This window comes from Chionomys nivalis, chromosome Y (assembly GCF_950005125.1).
Source record: "Chionomys nivalis chromosome Y, mChiNiv1.1, whole genome shotgun sequence".
In the NCBI taxonomy this organism is placed as follows: Eukaryota; Metazoa; Chordata; class Mammalia; order Rodentia; family Cricetidae; genus Chionomys; species Chionomys nivalis.
Window position 1 is genome coordinate 1032625 of NC_080113.1, and position 20904 is coordinate 1053528.

The 20904-nt window shown below is 40.2% G+C and overlaps 1 pseudogene; it reads right to left on the bottom strand.

Moving 5' to 3' along the window:
* Positions 1-18176: 18176 nt before the first annotated feature.
* On the bottom strand, positions 18177-20660 carry LOC130868857 (spindlin-2-like; annotated as a pseudogene).
* Between the last annotated feature and the right edge of the window lie 244 nt (positions 20661-20904).

Sequence of the window (20904 nt, forward strand, 5' to 3'; positions counted from 1 at the left end):
ATATATTTTGACTGACTGAGAATTGTTATTAGTTGGCACCATGAAAACAAATTTTCCCCTGTAATTTTTTGGTAAAGGTAGAGTAAAGCAACAGTCTTTTAAATCGATAATTATAGTAAACAATTCTTTAGGTAAAAGAGAAGTCAAAGGCATCCCAGGCTATAAAGAGGCCATTGGCTGAATTACTTTATGTATGACTCTTAAATCTGTCTTCATTCTCCACTTTCCAGATTTTTTTTTCATTTAACAAATACGATAGAATTGCAAGGATTTGGTTGAATCTTCAATATGTCCAGTTTTTAGCTGGTCCTGAAACATCTCTTTTAAGGTCTGTAACTTTTCTGCTGCCATAAGCCATTGACCAACCCAGACAATTTACTTAAGTAACCATTTTTTTTAATATATTTTTTATTTTATTCTTTTTAAATTAAAATTTCTGCATCCTTCCCGTTTCCCTCCCCTTCCTCCCACACATTCCCCCTCCCCCTCTCCCTACTCCATTGCCTCTCCCTCTGGATACTGAAGAGCAGTCTAAATTCCGTGCCCTGCGGGAAGTCCAAGGTCCTCCCACTTCTATCTAGGTCCAGGAAGGTGATCATCCAAACAGGCTAGGTTCCCACAAAGTCAGTTCATGTATTAGTATCGAAACCTAGTGCCATTGTCCTTGGCTTCTCATCAGCCTTCATTGTCCATCATGTTCTGAGAGTCCAGTTTCATTGCATGCTTATTCAGGCCCAGTCCAGCTGGCCTTGGTGAGCTCCCAATAGATCACTTCCACTGTTACAGTGGAAGTGGGTGGGTGCACACCTCGTGGTCCTGACTTCCTTGTTCATGTTCTCCCTCCTTCTACTCCTCATTTGGACCTTAAGAGCTCAATCCATTGCTCCAAATTTGTTCTCTGTCTCTATATCGATCCATCGGCAGATAAAGTTTCTAAGGTGATATGCAAGATATTCATCAGGAGAGAATAGGGTCATTTCAGGTTCCCTCTCTTCAGTTGCCCAAGGTACTAGCTGGGAACCTCTCTCTGGACACCTGTAAGCTGCTCTAGAGTCAAGTCTCTTGCCAATCCTAATATGGCTCCATTGATTAGGATATATATTTCTCTGTTTCCGTATCTACCCTTCCTTTATCCCAAGCATCCCATTCCCCCAAGCTCCCTCATCTTCCCCTTCTCACGTTTCTCACCCCATTTCCCCTTAGCTCCATGCCACCTCACCCGAAAGTTGTCAGTTTTTGCCCGGCAATCTTGTCTACTTCCCCTATCCAGGCGGATGTCTATACGTTTTTCTTTGGATTCATCTTCTTATTTAGCTTCTCCAGGATCACAAATTATATGCCCAATGTCCTTTCTTTATGGCAAGAAAAAAACGATGAGTGAGTACATCACATGTTCTTCTTTTTGGGTCTTAGATACCTCACTCAGGATAGTGTTTTCTATTTCCATCCATTTGCATGCAAAATTCATGATGTCATTGTTTATTACCATTAGTAGTACTCTAATACGTATATTTTCCACACTTTCTTCATCCATTATTCCATTGAAGGGCATCTATTTTTTCCAGGTACTGGCTATTACATACAATGCTGCTGTGAACATAGTTGAAAAAATGCTTTTGACATATGATAGGGCATCGCTTGGGTATGTTCCCAAGAGTGGTATTACTAAATCTTGGGGTAGGTTGATCCCAAATTTCCTGAGAAATAGTCACACTGATTTCTAAAGTGGTTGCACAAGTTTGCATTCCCACCAGCATGGATGAGTGTGCTTCTTACTCTACAACCTCTCCAGCAAAGGGAAATAGAGGGGAGTGGGCTTGGGGAGTGGAGGGAGGAGGAGGGAAATGGGAGGCGGGAAGGAGGCAGAAATTTTTAATAAATATAATTTCAATAAAAAAGATACATATGAAAAAAAGAGTGCCCCAATTTCACAAGGAATGCAGCCCCTGCAAATGCTCATGACAGTGACTCTAGGCTTTTAATCCCCCTCCTACTCTGGACTGTCATCATATTAACTTTTGCCAAGCTTACCCTAAGAGGATGCATGGTCGTGTATAGATGAAAGTGTGTCCCTTCTCTCTTAAATATCTTAAATGTACACAAGGAAACCAAGGATGATAGGAATCAATAGATGACAAGCTCTCTTCCTGCATGGGAAAGGTGATAACTTAAACAGGAGACAGGGAGACTCTCGAGTCTTACCCAGACACTCAGGGGATTCACTGTGAGAAATAAAGTGCTTATTAATGGGTATCAGCAGACAGATATAAATTTTAGAAAAGAATGCTGCCCTTTGTGATCGGTGGGATATAAATTCTGCCTCAGTTGAGAGCATTGGATGAGGATCTTCAGAGAGAGAAGTGAGCTACACTGCCTCCCATTGGGTAGACAGTGCTCCTTATTTCTAGCATGTGTTCAAATGATAAATTGGATCAGGAAAACCCATGTGTTTTTTTTTCTTCCTACCAGCTTAATATTCTGAGGTGTATGTATGTGTGTGTGTGTCTGTGTGTATGAGCAGAAAATTGGTATACATATGTGTAGGATTGTGCTTGCAGGTGCCTGCATGCATGTGGCAGCTAGGGGTCAACTTCAGGTATCATTTTTCAGGTGTTTCTCATCTTTAGGCTTCTTGTTTTTATTGCATATGTGCATGTGCCTATGTCTTTGTGCACATACCAGAGGTTAAAGTCTACCTTGCAGGAGTTGGTTTTCACTTTCTACCCTGTAGGTAGGGTATCAAACTCAAGTAGGCACCCTTGACAGCCTGCATCTTTACCTCCTCAGCCATCTCACTGGTTCCACCAAGCAATTTTAAAGATGCAAATGATGCCAGAGTGTGGTGGCCCATGCGTTTAATTGCATCCCATGGGAGTCAGAGGCAGGTGGATCTCTGTGAGTTCGAGGCCAGCATGTTCTACAAGACCTAGTTCCAGGACAGGTACCAGTGCTACGGAGAAATGCTGTGTAGAAAAATAAAAAAAAAATGCAATGGCCTGACACAGTCCAAAGTGACTTCCCTGATGGGAGTCCACATTGAATGGTTTGGGTTAGGGAACACTTTCCATCATCACAGTTTTCAAAAATGTCATTCCCAATAACATATGCCCCTGAAAACCTAGAGATTAATATATCTGTCAAAGCTGTCCTGATAGTCCTGTGTCTAACCACAAGGATAACCTCATGCTGAGATGACTATGTTTGAAACCATATGGTAATGATGGACTTCTATGTCCTTTTGTTGGCTGAGCTCATGGGGACAAAACAGTTAACAAGGGTCCTACAAAATTTACCAGCTCTTCTATCAGAACTTGTACTATGGTTCTGCGAAGTGGGGTGACCCTGGCTCATGGGAAAAAGTGTTTTAGCAAAGAGGTACAATACATGGCTGGAGAACAAGACTCAGTTGGCAGAGGGAACCTATGGCATATAATGTCTTGTTTACTGCTCAGCACATCACCACCTAGTGATAGCACACATGTCTCTTCAGCCCCACACTTGGGAGGTGTTTTCTGTAGACTCAGCAGTTCAAAGTGTTGATGCAGAACCAGAGTTTTCATATCAAGTTCAAAGAGAAAAAAGATGCTTTATTCTGGAAACAAATATAAGTGAACATGTTCTGGAAATAGTCAAGTTTTCTAAAATGCTATGTTCCACAGGGCTATCCTACATGGAGTTCTAGGTCAATTTCAGCTGTATGAGACCTCTTTTCAAAAAGCTCCAACCAAACACACAATAACGCAAAGTAAGTAGGACCTATATTTAAAACATATAGTAAAGTGTCAGAAGAGATGGAATAGTGGTTAAAAGTACTGGGTGCTCTTACATAGAATGTGTGTTAAGTTTCCAGCACCCTCATGACAGCTCACAAACATCTGTAACTCTAGCACCAGGGGATCTGATGTCCTTCTATGGTGTCAGTGGGCACTGCACATCCTTATTCTCTCTCTCTCTCCCTCTCTCTCTCTCTCTCTCTCTCTCTCTCTCTCTCTCTCTCCTCTCTCTTACTATCACTCTATCTTCTCTCTCTTTTCCACTCTCTCTATCTCTTTACATAAACACACACACACAAATTTTTCAAAACAAAGCAAAGAAGTCAGAATCTGGCTTAAAATATGCAGTTAATAAAAGTGAATGCTAATATGGTTTATCTTTAAGCATTAACTGTCTTCTATGCATCTGTCATGTTTCCTACAGAAGATCAAAAAGATAAAGAGAAACAGAACCCAAAATTGTACATTTCTTGTAAGGCTGCTACAGACCCAGACTCGCACTGTCATGTTGTTTAAAAGATATCAATAATATTACAGTTCTGACATTGTGTCGTTTTTCTCTCAGAGATGCATACAGTGTAGTGGCAAGGATGGCCTTCTATTATTCATGATTTCTATCTGTCTTAGGATTGAAAAGAGATATATTCTCCCAGCCTGTGTATCATGAGGCAGTGTACACCTATAATTCCAGGACTCAAGAGGTCAAGGCAGGAGGACCAGATATTTAAGTTCATCCTCAGCTACATCGTGAGCTTGAGTCAAACTAGGAGTACATGGGACACTTGTCTCAAAAACATCAAAACACATCCTAGAGTGATAGGACAAAATATATTTCACTACCAAAAATAGTGTTTCTTAGTAAAAGTCCAAGGTGATGACACTGCTCTATTAAGACACAGACTTTGGATTTATTGAAAGATCAGTGAACTGACTCCATCTGCAGAACCTCAGGAATTAGGTCAGTAAGGTGACAGACTCAGCAAACTCTAGCAATGAAGGCTCACTTGGGTCATGAAAGGACTTTCATTTTCTCATCTGCAACACCAAGTTTTTGTGGAGATGCTGCAGTGAGTAAGGGCAGAAGGACCATGAGGGTGTCCAGAGCAACCCAGATAGGCAACCCCTCAGTATTGCATCAGCATCACACAGAGACAATAAATAATACATCCTCATTGTTGGATAATTTGTAAAGCCCTTTTCTGGAATGAATGGATCCTTGATATCCATCTTCAGCCATGTATAAACACCTGAGTCTCAGTGCTCAATAGGAGGGCATCGAATCAGCCGAGGTGTTCAACAGACAGCAGGGAAGAGAGGTGTAAGGTAATCACATGCATGGAGATGTTTGTTTGTTGCATATTCAATTAAAGATACTGCACAAGTTTGACAAGTGCCATAATATTGCGCTGCATCCCTAGCCTCTACTCGAGGAGACGATATTTGTCTGTAGTGGATATCGTTCATTGGTGCCTTCTGGATTGGCTCACACCCAAAATCTATGAGCATTTGTGGAGGTGCTTGTGGAGGAGGAGACCAGGTGTCCTGATGATGTGCCAGGAGATCTAAGGACAATATCCTCTGGTCAGAGGAATCTATTCATTTTGCAGGCATGTGAAGGAGAAACACTTCAGAGGTGATATCTTGAGGGCAGGGAAGATAAATCAATATGTAATGGGCTAGGCCTTTGCTAGTTCTGCCCCCTTATTGTGGCTGGTGAAATTGGCACAACATACATCCATAGCCTGTCCCTATAGGTGTGGCTCTAAAAGATGACCAATATACGAACTGTCTGCCTGACTCGCTCTTCCCCACAAAGAAGAGGAGTTTATGTATAACAGGGCTTTGGTGATAGAGAAATTGATAATTACCAGAGATAGAGAGAGGTTTGCACAAGGAAAGAGGGAACCAAAAATGTGTAAATGCTTTGTGACGCCTCTTGGCTCCCAGAGAGCATGTCATCTGCCCCCACTAATGAGAAAGCAGCTGGTTTGAAATTCTCACTCAATTATTTCAACATGGTGGACACCATGTTGGCCGTCTTCCCAGGTTGTGATAATTCCATTTCCTTTTCTGATTTTTCTTACTTTCTGATTATTACTTCCACTTGCCTCTTCTAATACATGTGAGTGGGCAGCTGGCAGCCATGTTTGTACTTGAAGCCATCTAAGTTGGCCAATTTGACCCTCGGCGATTTGAAGTTAATTAGTATTGGTTGCAACTGTTAAAGGGTAACGTGCTCATGGCTGGGTGTGTGTCCTGGAATATTGAATGAAGTGTTAACCATTGCTCAAAGTGTGAGGTAGGCAGTGGAGTGGACAGAGCAGATATAGAGGGACAAGGGCCATGTCCTTCTCTTCCTAGTCTCCAGTTTAAGTCTGTGGTTTGGGCATAAGCCAGTAATTATGAGAATGTTCTTCCATCCTTGCAGAAATTTTGTGCTTTCTCACAAAAGAGCCCTAAGTGGGTAGAAGATATCTAATTTAATCCCCAGAGCTGTCTATGGACCTGCAAGCAAGCCAGATTTTTATGCTGCCCAGACCCCGCACAGCTAGCTTAGCCCCAGAATATTACAGGGAATGTATATTCATTTAAACATTGCCGGGCCAATTATATCTAGCATCTTCTTGGCTAAGACTCTTGTCTTCATTAACACATTTATATAATGTGTGTAGCTCCATGAAGTATTATTCATGGAAATTTTTGGCAATAGTTTATTTTCACTCTCTTTTTGTATGAGTATGTGCATCCTTATGTGTGTGCGGATGCAAAGCATATGTGCATGAGAGTACAGAGAGGCTAGAGAACAGCTTCAGGTGTTGTTCTCTGCTGCCATGGACCTTGTTATTTTTGTCTGTTTTTGAGAAAAAGTCTCTCACAGAACCTAAAACTCCACAATTCAACAAGTTTGACTGACCAGTGAGGCCCAAGGATTTGTCTGTCTCCACCTGTGATTAAACATGTATGTTGCTTTCTTGGCTTTAAAAAAAGTCATGGAAGGATTTCACTCACATCCTCATGCTTTTATGCAAGCAATCTATCAAGCAAGGTCCCTGTGTGACTCAGAGGATTCTTCTGTAACCAGACAATACCCAAAGCGTAAATAGCTTTGCAATGTTTTAAAGAAATAAGCCCAGAGAAACGTTCTCTCTCACTTTCGTCCTTCTTTCTATTCTCTTTTCCCTGTCTCCATATCTACTTCATTCCTTCCCTCACTCTAAACCTCCTTCCCTCTATTAATGGCCCAGGGTATGCTTAATGTTGTGACAATCCATCTGCGTCAGTTTATTTATTTTTTTGGTTTTTCGAGACAGGGTTTCTCATGCTTCAGTTTATTAAATGTGACAAATTATAGGAATCAACAACAAGCCTGATCCTGATTAGCATTTTATCCCATGACCTAAGCATTCAGGTGTAAGGGTTTCTGAACGTTGAGGTGACTAGTGCGACACAGGATAAAAAACAAGGAAGATAATTGCAATAACCAGGACCAGAAAGTTTTGCATAAACTGATAACTTAGTCCCAGTGGGTATATTAATTGGTTCAGCATCATATATATTATTAAAGATCTTGGGAGGATAGGTCAGAAGACCATGTTGGAAAGAGAACATGGGAAACCATAGAAACAACAACCTAAGGACTGATAACTACAGCCAGAAGAGTTGAATTTCCAGAGTCTGCAAATTTGACTATTCATCCTCAGACCAACCTTGCCATTACTCCTCCTGGACAACGGACACAGACTAAAGTGCCCTTTGTTCTTTTATAGGATCCTCTGTGAAAGCCCTAGATTGTTCTGTCTCCATACAGTCCTTCTAGAAGATATTTAATTTACGCAGATACTTTTCTTTTATGTGACTAAGTTATGCACACTCGCCAAGCACCTTGGCATCCTGACCCCTACACTTGTGCTGAATGCACCTGCTAAGCAAGTCTCTCCAAGGTGGCTCAGGGTTGAAAAAACTAGAGCAGGAAACTGGGCAGTATCACATGTTGAGCCCTCACCAGCAAAACACTTCTCCATTCTTCTGGGCATACTTTGATGGGTAAGAGGTGCTTAGAACGCATACTTCTGTCTTTAAGTGCTGGCGCTTTTTAATCTCCTTATTTCCCAAAACTTCCTGTGTTGTAATGCACAAATGAAAACTCACAAAAACAAGCACTCTGCTTGGGGTCACAGTTCTAGCCTCATGGAGTCCTTATAATGTACAGCAGTGTCTGAGATCATGGTCATGTGTAGAGTAGGGTTGGACCGTGCTCAGCATGATGTGAACAGTACTTTTCCTATAGGTAAGTAATAGAAATAACTTTATTTAATCCATGGTGAGAGCAGGAGCAGTGAGTCCCCTTGGGGAGGTTTCTGGAGGATCTCAAATCACTATGAGCAGCCACCCCATCTTGTTCTTACTTTGGAATATACATAGCCAGCCTGGCCCAAGCCCAGGAATACCATGTGTCATTAGCATTGAACCAGGCACCTTCAAAGCTCAGATGGAACTTCTCAACAAAAATCCCAGAATTTCTCTGTCTCTAAAGTCTTGCTTAGAACCCAGTGAAGGAGTGATCACCCTGAGATGGCTCTGGATTTTAGTTTCAGGTATACACTGAACTCCTTGTGCTTTTCAAATGACAGGATAGTCATCTTCAACCATCAGCTGACACAAACTGGAATCAGATATGAAGAGAATCTCAATGAAGGATTGCTCAGATCAGTTTGCCTGGGGGTCATGTTGTTGTCTTAATCGAATTGGTCAGATCAACCTTGAATGTAACCTGAGTGCTAGGGGCTATGCTGTGTTTTGACTACTGAAATATATAAAAATGAAGAAAGCAAGTGACACACATACACTTGCCTTCTTCTTGTTTTTTCCTTGACTGTGATGTGATCAGCTGTCTCATACTCACGTCACTGTGACCTACTAATAGCAGTGGTGTGTAGCCTGGAGTTGTGAGTGTAATAAACCCTTCCTCCCACTGTGATTTTGGTCATACCATAGCAATGGATGTGGACCCATCCTCTCTGGGCACATTCTCTAAAGTGTGGGTAGAAACTTGCATCCGAGGCCCAGGAACCCCAGAGAATGCAGCCCTAGGTTTCCACTGAACAAAAAAGCACAAGGAGGAAACAGTAGTGATTGCAGCTGAGAGAGGAAGGATGCAGATGCTCTGTGGATAACAATGGAAATATCTGAAAGTCATAGAAGAGAAGACTTGAGAAAATTAACCCAGGAATATGGGCTCATATTCTAATTTTGAGGGTGGGGAGAGGACTGTGAAGCCTTTGGTGCCCTTAACTGGAGCTTACCATCTCAGAGCAGGCTGAACCTTTGAGTAGATCAGTAAACCTCTTCTCCCAAAGCCTGATGGACAGGTATTGCCCATTGCTGATTAGAAAAAAAGAATTCATCTCATCATTCTATTTTTAAAAAGTATTTATTTCTTTATTATGAATAAACTATTCTGTCTGTGTGTATGCCTAGAGACCAGAAGAAGACACCAGACCTCATTACAGATGGTTGTGAGGTATCATGTGCTTGCCAGTAATTGAACTCAGTACATTTGGCAGAGCAGGTAATGCTCTTAACTGCTGAGCCATCTGTCCAGCTGCTTAACTCATCATTCTTTGTATCAGTTTGAACATATCCATCATATACCTATCAAAAGTTGTCAGGTGTGTGTGTGTGTGTGTATTTGTGTATATAAAGCTAAATAATGTGCTAGAGCAATGTTTGAAAACAAAATAGATAAAATTACAAAGATACAAAACTTTAAATCTGAGAGGTCATATACCACAAAAAAGAAAATTTCAATCAAATCTTATGGTAGTGCTATGGGGTTCAAAGCTGAAAACCAAAGAGAAAACCCTGTGAGTGTTTTAACAGGGTGTCAGTGACAGCTGGCTTGCTGTGGCTTGCTGTCTGCAGCCTTTATTTTCAAGTCCAGCTATCTAAAGTCAAGAATATCTTGATGATCACACAAAATGTGGTCAGTGGAGTAGTGTATACTTCACTTTTCTATGTTTCTGATGAATTCATACTGGTTGGTGGTGCTGATTTAGGACATTTTTGTCTATTGATTTTCATTATTGAGAAATGTGTGTTAGATATCATAGTCAGTGGTGGAACTACTTTTTCCATTAGCTTTAGTATCTTATACACTGAAGTTCTGAACGAATATACCTGTGTATCTGGAAAAATGTAATCATGTTCTTTGTGTGTGTTTGCTGTTTATATATTTAATATGGTTATGTAAACATGTATATGGGTATATGTCTGTGCATGTGGAGATGAGGCCAGTATCAGGGTACTTCCTCAGTAATTCTCCACTGTATTTTTAAGGGTCTTGGAGATCCTCCTGCCTCAGTGCTGTCATAACAAATGTTCCATAATTCTGTTAGGGTCTGGGGGTCATAACTCTGGTTCTCATGCTTTTGTGACATGTACTTCATTACCTGAGCCATCTCCCAGTTTCCTTGTTCTTTATGTAGCATCTCTTTTTATCTCCTTATTAGGGATTCATACAGACTTTAGGATCTTTCTCTTTTAATGTATCACTAGTGTCCTCATGTTTTTCTAATTTACAATGAGTTTCTTTTTTTTTTCGAGACAGGGTTTCTCTGTGGTTTTGTAGCCTGTCCTGGAACTAGCTCTTGTAGACCAGGCTGGTCTCGAACTCACAGAGATCCGCCTGCCTCTGCCTCCCGAGTGCTGGGATTAAAGGCGTGCGCCACCACCGCCCGGCTACAATGAGTTTCTTATACCAAGTATTGGCTTGGCCTTGAGATTAGAAAAAAGGCTTGCTGATCTTTATATTAATTTATGCACATAAAACATTCATAATTGTAATTAATATCTGTAGAACTATACTGGAAGCTGCTGCCCTACTGTTATCTATTTTCCCATCTGCTCTCTACTTCTCTTCCCAATTTCTGCTGCCCTTCTGGCCAATTGAACATTTCATCTCCACCTTAGAGATAATTGTTTTTTATTCTTTTATAAATAAAATATTTATGCTGAGGACACATCTCAGTGACAGAATGCATGCTCAGTGCATGCAAAATCTGGATTCCAACCTCAGCATTGAGAATTTTTTTAAAAAAATAAAACAATTTGTGTTTTATGTGTTCCACCACAGCTGATATTTGGAATATGTGTCAAAGAATCCAGATTCACCATTGGGTAAATACTGCTCTAAAGATATATATATATATCCTGTGAAATATTATATTCCAATTACTCCTAACTATCTGTTCTGTTTTGCCATCTATATTATATTTGCTTCAGATGTGAACATATTAATATTAGTTTTATTTTAAAGAGCAATTTTGACTCTGAAAAAATGTTAAATTTTAGTCTTGTTTAGGTTACTCTATTCACATTCACATATTTCTGTGCATAGATGTGAAATTGTACTCATTTTCTTCTCTTTTGATGTTTATTCCTTAGCATTCCTTTTCAAGGTCTTCTACTTTTTAATTTTAAATAATCTGTATATGTGTATTGTGTGTTCCCATTTGTGCAGTGCCCCAAAGCCAGAGAGGGGTGAAACATTCTGCTTGAGCAAAAAGTGTTTGTGAGCCACAGAACATGGGAGCTTTGATCCAAATTGAGATCTTCTGTAAACAGAGGATACATTCTCAATCACTGTTTCAAATCTGTGGTCCCACATGATGAACTTTCTTTCAGTTACTTCTACTTGTTAGCAACTCCATTAGATTTTGTCTGGAAAAAAAACTTTAAGAAAGTTTTGTCTTTGATAGGCATTTTCCATGAGCATAAAGTTATAATGTAACAGTTACGTATTTCAAAAGTGAGCAGCTTTAATCCTGCCTTTTTTTTTTTACAGCATCTATGATTTCCAGTCTATCGTCTATCCACTTTGGCACCCTCTGTCTTCATTTACTCTTCCTTTCCTTGTTTTATTTTTTTTAAGCCCTTTCCATGACCAAGTTGATTTTTCATGTAACTATTTGATACTTTAATGAAGTATCTCTCCCAGTCCAGCTTTTAAATATCAGTAGGCTGGGGGTTATGTCTGACCTTGGTCTTTGTTCAACACCTAGGTTAGGTTTCAGGTCTCAGCAAAGTTAAGGGTCTGTTAAGCAAGGGGCCTTTGTATTTCTATTTTACAGATGAAGTGCCTCAGGAAGAGACAGTTTATATGGTATCAGAACACATTGGGTTTCTTAATTTGGCTTTTCAATATTTTCAATAATGTACAACAGAACTTGAGATACTAGGATCCTCAGGGTCATTCTTGAAGAGTCTTATCTTCAGAGATTCAGAGGGAGCATGTTCAGCATTGTAAGAGGATGAACAGAAAAGTCATAGGTTGCTGGACCTCAGACTGTGGCACTGATCTCACAGTAGCCCCTCCCTGGATGTGAGGGTTTCCTGAAAAAGTACTAAGGTGTTAAATTATACATTGCATCCTGCTCGGGTGTGGAAGAATAAATATTGAGGATTAATAACCATTCTGCAGTTATAGCTATAAATTCAGGATAAGTTTTATTTAAAAGACACAGACTTAGAATGTACTCTTGCTACCCTAGAACTTTCTATGTCAACTGGACTGATTAGAACAGAATCTTTAAATGCATTACTGATGGGGATGATAATACTAGACTAACTTGGGGGAAGTGAGGGGGCCTCCTTATATATCTGCTTCAGGGGTTCTTGCCATGGGAATCCCTATGATTACATTAATAAATGGAAGAAGCTGATTAATTATTGGTTTCCAGCAGTATATGGCAGTGCCCTTGACTCAGTCCCCTGTGGATCTGACTTGGGTAATTACTAGCAGTTGGACATGAAGAAATAACATCAAAGATAATAGTAGCAATAGCAGTGGTGATACTGGTGGATTCACAGAGAAGTATTTGGGATGCAGAAGGGTGATGTGAGATCTACAAAGTTCCTACACAATGTCTGACATTTCATATTTCATATCAGAACACAATTATTTCCCACTGTAAATCAAACAACTATCCATTTGTCCTTTATTTTTCTTTCCTCACTGGCCATCATCTGTCATGGAATGAGGTATCATGTGGACAAGATCATATGGTTGGAAATGAAAGTGTCTGTAAGTTATCCTTGGTTTCTCCAATGTACAACCGTGACCTGGTGACACTTCCTATTTGTTCTCTAGTTGCCTCAATTATAAATTTGGAGCAACAGTGTTACAAGATATCTGAAGTTTTCTGAAAATGATGTGTGTGGAAAGGCTAATATCAAATGTCTCACCTGCTCCTCATTCAAATCTTTGGAAAGTTTATGGAACCTTCAGGAGGCAAAGTGTTTCTGGACGAATTATATCCCCAAGTGGCTTCTTTGAGAGTGTACCTCACTTCTTGCCCATACTCTACTCTGCTTCCTGAGTATGTGTACAATCTAATCAGTCATTTTTATTTCAGCCCTTTTGGCCATGCCTTCTTTACCAAGATGGACTATATCTCTAGGGAACTGTGAAACAAAAATCAACCCATTCTTCCCTGAGTTGCTTTTCCTCGGTGTATTTTATGGCAGCAATGGAGATAAAATTAAAAATTCAGTCAAGTGTTATATCTGGTGCTGTGCCAAGGAGTCTTTACAGATGCAATTATAGCCAGTTACCAATCTAAGAGTGTGGAGATGATCCTGGAAGGCCAGACACATCAGATGAGGCCCTTAAAGGAAAGCCTCCCCACCAGCTGGTGGAAGAAAGAAATTGGAGAGTTCTGTGTGGTGGTGAACCATTTGACAGAGGGATGGCTGACCTTGAAGATTGAGAAAATATTGCATATTGAAAGTAGATGGAGCTTTTATGATCCAGAAATCTTCATGGTGAGTACAGCCAATTGTATAAATTAATTTAAGTGTAGAAACTGGTTACTAAAAGTAACACCTTATCCAACCTGGCTGTCTAGATGTGAACTCTTCCCCAGCAGGTTCAATTTTCAAGTCGGCATAGAATTCCTCCATTTGAGCCTGTTTGGACTATGATGTACATACCCCAAGGTAGTAAATGAATGGTGTTTGGAAACTCTGAGGTCTGTGAACATTCTGTCACACCACAAAGAATAAAGTAACCCTTTTGTTGTAACCACTTTCAAGTGCAGCTGTAACAACTCAGAGAGAGAGTTTTTGAAGTGGGCAGATGGTGCAAGAAGCTGTAGAAACACAGTAGTCTCTGACAGACTCTTCATAGGCTCATGGGTGGTAAAGAAGGTGACAATGAGTTTGACTGCATGGGGCATTATGGGAATTCTCCCATCATGCAGTTGGAAATAGAAATAATCCTGTACAAGATTGAGCTTAGAAAACAGGTCTGGTGAGTGTGCATAGGATGTGGGGGTACATAGATCCTCTCTTGATTGAAACAGAATTTCAGTGTGCCATGCCCTGTAGTTACATGGATAAAATGATAAAGCTAGCTGTGCAGCTAAAATTTCCATGCAAAGTGTTAAATGTGTTGAAACAGAACAGATTTAACTGAAGTGTATTCTTAGCAGCATCAGTGTGTGTACATTAACTTGTGTGTGTGTGTGATTATATCATAATAAAAAGAGATGGATTGTAATATTGAAATTTATTCTTATCTTGAGAAGAATATTTGCTACAAAAACACAGTCACAGTAATACTGAGAGTGTATGCTGTCTCAGCAAGGAGAAGTAACTGGAAGAAACCCCTAGTAGTTAGGCTCAGTGGCCCAGGAAGCATGGCCATTGAAAGCTAATGAACTCAGGGATGGAAGATAAAATGCAGCATAAGTAACACTCTAAGTCATTTAGGCGGAACATGAGGCACTCTTGCAACAGTCACAAGATGTCTAAAATGCTTGGAACTAGAATCTAAGGACAGGACAATGATGTTAAGCTGAGGGTGAATGGCAAAAACTGATTGAATCTGGCAAAAATCATGTAAGCATAACAAAGCAAACATCCAAGCTAACCAAACAAAGCAAACATCCAAGCTAACCACCAGTGGGAAAAGACCCTAAGAAATCTGAATGAAAACATACCATGTTGACAATTCTATGATTTAAAGACAAAGGGGAGATATTGAGTATGTCACTTTCACAGTGTTGATGATTAAACCACTCCATCACAGTGTGACTCCCTGATGTGTTTAAGATAACGTGTCAATTCTGTCTATTTATTTACAGGGAAATTCTCATTGCTTGCACAGGTTAACTAGCAGCATCACTTACTGCACCATAAAAGGCAAAGCAAAGAAATCATGGACATGTTGTTGAATGCGGATGATGTTGTTGGGAGTGTTTTGGGGTTTTTTCTTAAAGGGAAATCATTGGTCACACTCATCCATGAAGCAGATTCTGTCTCTGTGATGTATCCTTAAGGACTGAAAAAAATAAAAACTAAAATAATTTTTCTCACATACTTGTTACTTTTTGTTGTTGTGTCCAAATATGGGTATTGCAGGAGCTCCTTCCACTCCTTCAGGTTATTACTGCTGAGATAACAGCCCATTGATGTGTGGTCTGTGTCTCTTTCAAAAAGAGGCAACTTCCTTCAGCTTGTTCTCTTTCTTCCAGTACTACCCCTGGCAGCAGTCTCCTTTCCTTATCCTGCAGAGGGCTGTTGTCTTAAATTGTGATCTTTGAGTATTTTCCCTTTAAAGAAATAACCATTCTATTGCATAATTCTAAATTGGTGTGGGAGATTGTTTGTGACATACTACTGGTGTGGAGGGGTTCTCTCTGTTCATGTTGTGGAACGCATGGCAAGAGGAGGAGGAGGCTGCTCGTTCTCTGTAAGAAAATCAGTAAATATGGGCACCAAGTGAAAGGATGTTCTGAAATATTAGGAATTTTCCTTTAGACCCCAATTCCTCGATCTAGGTTCTAGGTTTTCACCCCCTCCGAAACATTCTGAGGACCAAGTTTTCAGAACCAGAAGCCTGTGTGGTCCATATCCCATGCAATCATATTGAGTATGCCAATCTGTTATTTAATGCTACATTCTTTTGTCCCTCCAGAACCATCTTTATTATCAATAATGATAACTTGCAGCATCTTTTGTGTCATAGAATTGCTTATGGTGGCGCTGGGGCATTCTTACATACCTTGCTGTGTTGTTTTGAGACCTTAAAGGGACAAAAATTATTTCACAAAACAAAGACAGCTGGGTTCAAAACTGTGATTAGCAGTTGGCTGGACACTTGGTTTACCTATAGCTACTCTATGGAAGGATAGATTTGACTAAGAAAGGGTAGCAGCACACTTGGAGGTAGGTAGTCTTACCTTTTCAAATGACCCATTTTGAGGTCTTACATCAGGCTCCTCTATTCTCCTCATCTTGGTTTCTTTATCAGATTAGGACAAAATTTATAATCCAATCTCCAGTATCTGTGAATACTGATTGAGTTACATATGTGTGACCACAGTGACAGAGCTCATGTGCATCTGACTCATTGCACAGGAATGTCACTCATCAATCTGTGATCCACCTAAATCTACTGCACAAAAGTTGTCATGAGAGTTGCTCTTCCTAATATGGTCTCCATCAACCGTGAAGTCAGAAATATTCATACCCGAGAGGATAAGTTCTTTACAAATGAAAATTTATAGAACAGACGAGACGTAGATTTATCTGGGCAAGATGTTGATAGAATACAGGGGGAAATGGAAGAAGGGATTGAAGAAGATAGAGACAAGGAAGAATGAATGAATTAAATCATTCATTGTATAAGTGAGTGAACAAATAGATGAGAATGGCTAGTAGGATAAAATGTGTGGCATTCCCTCTGATGAACAGGCTAAATTGAGGGTACTTAAGGTTTTCCTCTAAGAAAGAGGCCTAATCCATTTTGTCTTCTTTATGCTCTAGACCCACCCAGGAGTGTGACGATGAGGATGAGGATAAGAAGCTGCAAGGGTGTACCTGCATGCCCTGGTACAAGTTCTCATCTGCATTGTAGCCAAATCACTTGACCTGGGACAATTGATCTACATGCTGGACCCTGACTGGCAGTTTGACAACTCCAAACTTTTAACCAAGTTTGTGAAGATGAAGGAACGAAAAACTGCACCATTACAGGATTGCAGGATTCTTTCATGATGGGAGTCAGACTTCAATAGCATATTGGTATTTGGGGGTCTGACAGGTTTGTGCGGTCTTTGCCACACTGCACTGAACATAACAGATTCCCTAGTTTACTGATTTTATGGTGCTCTGTGCATTCATCATATATGTGCATGTCACACACCGATGTGAATCAAGGTGTACATATTTAGCCTGGGTGCAGGTGAGTCTGTTCATGAGTTTTATAGCCCAAGTCCCACAGAACATGATCAATGACAAGGGAACAGTGTTTTCCAAGTATGGCAGGGCAATTGTTTAAATGAACTCACAGGGGTTGGATGCCAAGCATAAGGCCTCTGAGAGTTCAAAACAGACAGAATCCAGGCATGACAAAGTAGGTGGCAGACAGAATCCTGGCAAAAGTAAATGGGGAGCCTGAGGTCAAAACCCATTGCAGAATAGCCATGAGACGTGATACTTTTCTCTAGGCAGGAGGCCCCTGGTCACTCAACATGCTCCAGTGGAGATAAAAAACCCAGTGACTTACAGCTAGTATGAATTAAACCATTAATCAAATGATTATACATTTATGCCTCTTCATAATCAATAATCTTTATCCTCTTAAGCCCCAATACCTCACTGTCACATCTTTCCATATGACATGCTTTGTCCTCATGTTTTATCCCTCCACGACATCCTATTTCTTTTTGGCACCTCTCTACTGCTTCCTATACAGCCATCTTGTCCTCTTCACTACCCTGCATCTCGAGTCGTCCTTTTCTCTTCAAGGGGAAAAGAACATAAATCCTGTTTTTTTTTTTGAGGCATGTCTTTCTGTGATGTCCCATCCACCTGACACACTACATCATTGACAAAACAATATAACATATTCACAAATTTTTTATTTTTAGAGAAAGAAAATTCCATTGGAAAAGATAGCAGGATTAATAGAGGACCGGAGGAAGCTCTGAAAAGTAAAATTCCCCACACAGAGTTTTAAGTATGACCCCCAAAATATCCGAATATCACTTTAACACATCTTCACAAAATCATAGACATAGATATGGAAGTCATTATAAAACTTGATGAAATACTCAGAATGTTTGTTGGGAACTTGGTAAATACTTTTACCTATCATTTGTGTTCTCTCTTTTTTGATGTGCTGCACACTTTTGCCTGCCAAGGATTCACTGCCTAATTCCAAACTCATCTCTACTTGAGGAAATACTGGAATGATGTTTAGGTTGCTTTCAATGTAGTCATCTTATGGTGGTAAAGGTACAGAACTGGATATTTCTCATAGGTAATGTAGAAACAGGTCTTCATGGTCTGCACCTCATCTTGGACCACCCCACTCCACTCCTCCATAGAGCGTGGCATGATGTGGAGGTTGCCTTCAAGGTAGTCGACCTGGAGGTGGTAAATGTACAAGACCGGATCTTTCTTGTAGGTAATATAGAACCAGGTCTTCAAGATTGGCACCTCCTCTAGATACATCCCCTTCCAGTCATCCTTAGAGCCATTTGTGCCCTCGAATGTATGATTCACTGCTCTGCCAACTATGGTGTTTTAGAGATGAGTGTGAGTGTCTGTCACCTGAGAAAATGGCATGTTATTAGACAGGATATTAAGGTTTAAAGTCCTTTCATCACTGCGAATCTTCAATCCATAGACACAATCAATCCCATCATATCAACAAATAGAGAGAGGGATATGTTGGCAGTTGATCTAGAATGATGACTTTACACTGGGTAATGTGTTCATTGACTTCCTTACATTCATGAGAAATTCTGCAGCTGAAAAGATTCTCCATGGCCTCAAAAGCCCTACTCAATTTTTGCTTCTGGAGAGATCACCCATTCCTTATCTGGAGAGGTGGTATGCATCTCATACTAAGAGGCATCTTCATCATGGCTGTAGACTTACTGAGATTGGCCACAGCACTCCTGGTCCACTGTGTCTTGGCTATCTTTCTGTGCTTGGGCTTCATAACTGCCCACTCCCTAGGTTGAAAGAACTCTTCTGTTTAAATCGGAAACAAAGTTGTAGCCTCCACCATGAGTGCCTGCAAGGATACGAAGGGGAGGATGTGAGGTCAAGGCTCTTTTCTTGAAGAACATTGGCGAAGGTGACAAAGACAGTGCTGAACAGGTTTGGATACCTAACTGCAATTTTGTCTTAAGAAATTAATAGGAAAATTAGCAAACTTTTCTCTACAGCTCAGTATATCAGTCTCAGAGACACATTCCTGCTACTCAAAGGCACATGACCTCTGCTGAAAATCCTACTTTCAAACCAACTAAGTCAATGAGAGGAGAAGATATGCCTTTCCCCATGTGAGTAAGAAAAATCTGAACAGATAGCAAAGAATTCAAAGAACAGAACACCTCTCCTTCAACATCAAACTAGTGGTTAGATCGCTGAATCCAAGACCACCTGTCCAAGGTCATGGTACTCTAGTCCACTGGCTCTCTGTATTGTTTCTCCTGATCCAGACCCAGGTATATTACATAAAGCCATTCTGTGTCTTCATTGTGGAAGTGAATACTGTGAAAGCCACTTCAACCTGAAAGACTAATTAGTCTGGGCAACAGCTGCTGTTGAGAAATAATTAGTGTCATTTAAAACACCTATGGACAAAGAGGAGCTTTGCCATTTTAGTGGATTGATGAATTTGATATTGTTAGAAAAGATAAGTGGGAAGAAGAGCAGGCATTCACCATCCCCACAGCTATCAAATATAGGAGCTGGTAACAACATACATGGTGGACCTGCCGAAAACTTGAAGATAAACATTCTGGTACTACCAAGGTCTTATTTGCTTTGTAAAAATATTTACGAACTTTCCTCTCAGGACTGCTTTCATAGTGTCCCATAGGTTTGAGTATGTTGTTTCTTTATTTTCATTGAATTCAAGGAAGACTTTAATTTCTTTCTGTATTTCTTCCTTAATCCAGGTATGGTTCATTAGTTGACTGTTCAGTTTCCATGAGTTTGTAGGCTTTCTGGGGGTAGCATTGTTGTTGAATTCTAGCTTTAATCCATGGTGATCTGATAAGATACTGGTGGTTACAGATATTTTTTTGTAACTGTGGATGTTTGCTTTGTTACCGAGTATGTGGTCCATTTTCGAGAAGGTTACATGAGCTGCAGAGAAGAAGGTATATTCTTTCCTATTTGGGTGGAATATTCTATAGATGTCTGTTAAGTCTATTTGATTCATTACCTCCAATAATTCTCTTATTTCTCTGTTAGGTTTCTGTCTAATTGACCTGTCCATTGGTGAGAGAGGAGTGTTAAAGTCTCCTACTATTAATGTGTGTGGTTTGATTGCTGCCTTGAGTTTTAGCAATGTTTCTTTTACGTACGTGCATGCTTTTGTATTAGAGGCATAGATATTCAGGATTGAGACTTCATCCTGATGAATTGTTCCTGTTATGAGTAGAAAATGTCCCTCTCCATCTCTTCTGATTGATTTAAGTTTGAAGTCAACTTTGTTAGAAATTAGTATGGTCACACCTGCGTGTTTCTTAGGTCCATTACCTTGATACGCCTTATCCCAACCCTTTACTCTGAGTAGGTGTCTGTTTTTGTAGTTGAGGTGTGTTTCTTGTAGACAGCAGAATGTTGGATCCTGTTTTCATTTCAAATCTCTTAGTCTGTGCCTTTTTATAGGTGAGTTGAGTCCATTGACATTAAGTGATATTAATGACCAGTGGTTAACTCCGGTCATTTTTTTAGTAGTAAATTTTGTGTGTTTCCCTTCCTTGTGTTGCGCTGGTGAAGGGTCTCTAGTTGTCTGAGATATTGTGGTCATTGTTGGACTCCTTGGTTAGTGATTTTCCTTCTATTACTTTCTGTAAGGCTGGATTTGTGGCTACGTATTGTTTAAATTTGTTTTTATCCTGGAAAATTTTGTTTTCTCCATTTATAGTGAATGAAAGTTTGGCTGGGTATAGTAGTCTGGGCATGCATCCACAGTCTCTTAGTTTCTTCAGTACATCTACCCAGGACCTTCTGGCTTTCATTGTTTCCATAGAGAAGTCAGGTGTAAGTCTGATAGGTTTACCTTTATAAGTAACTTGGCCTTTTTCCTTTGCAGCTCTTA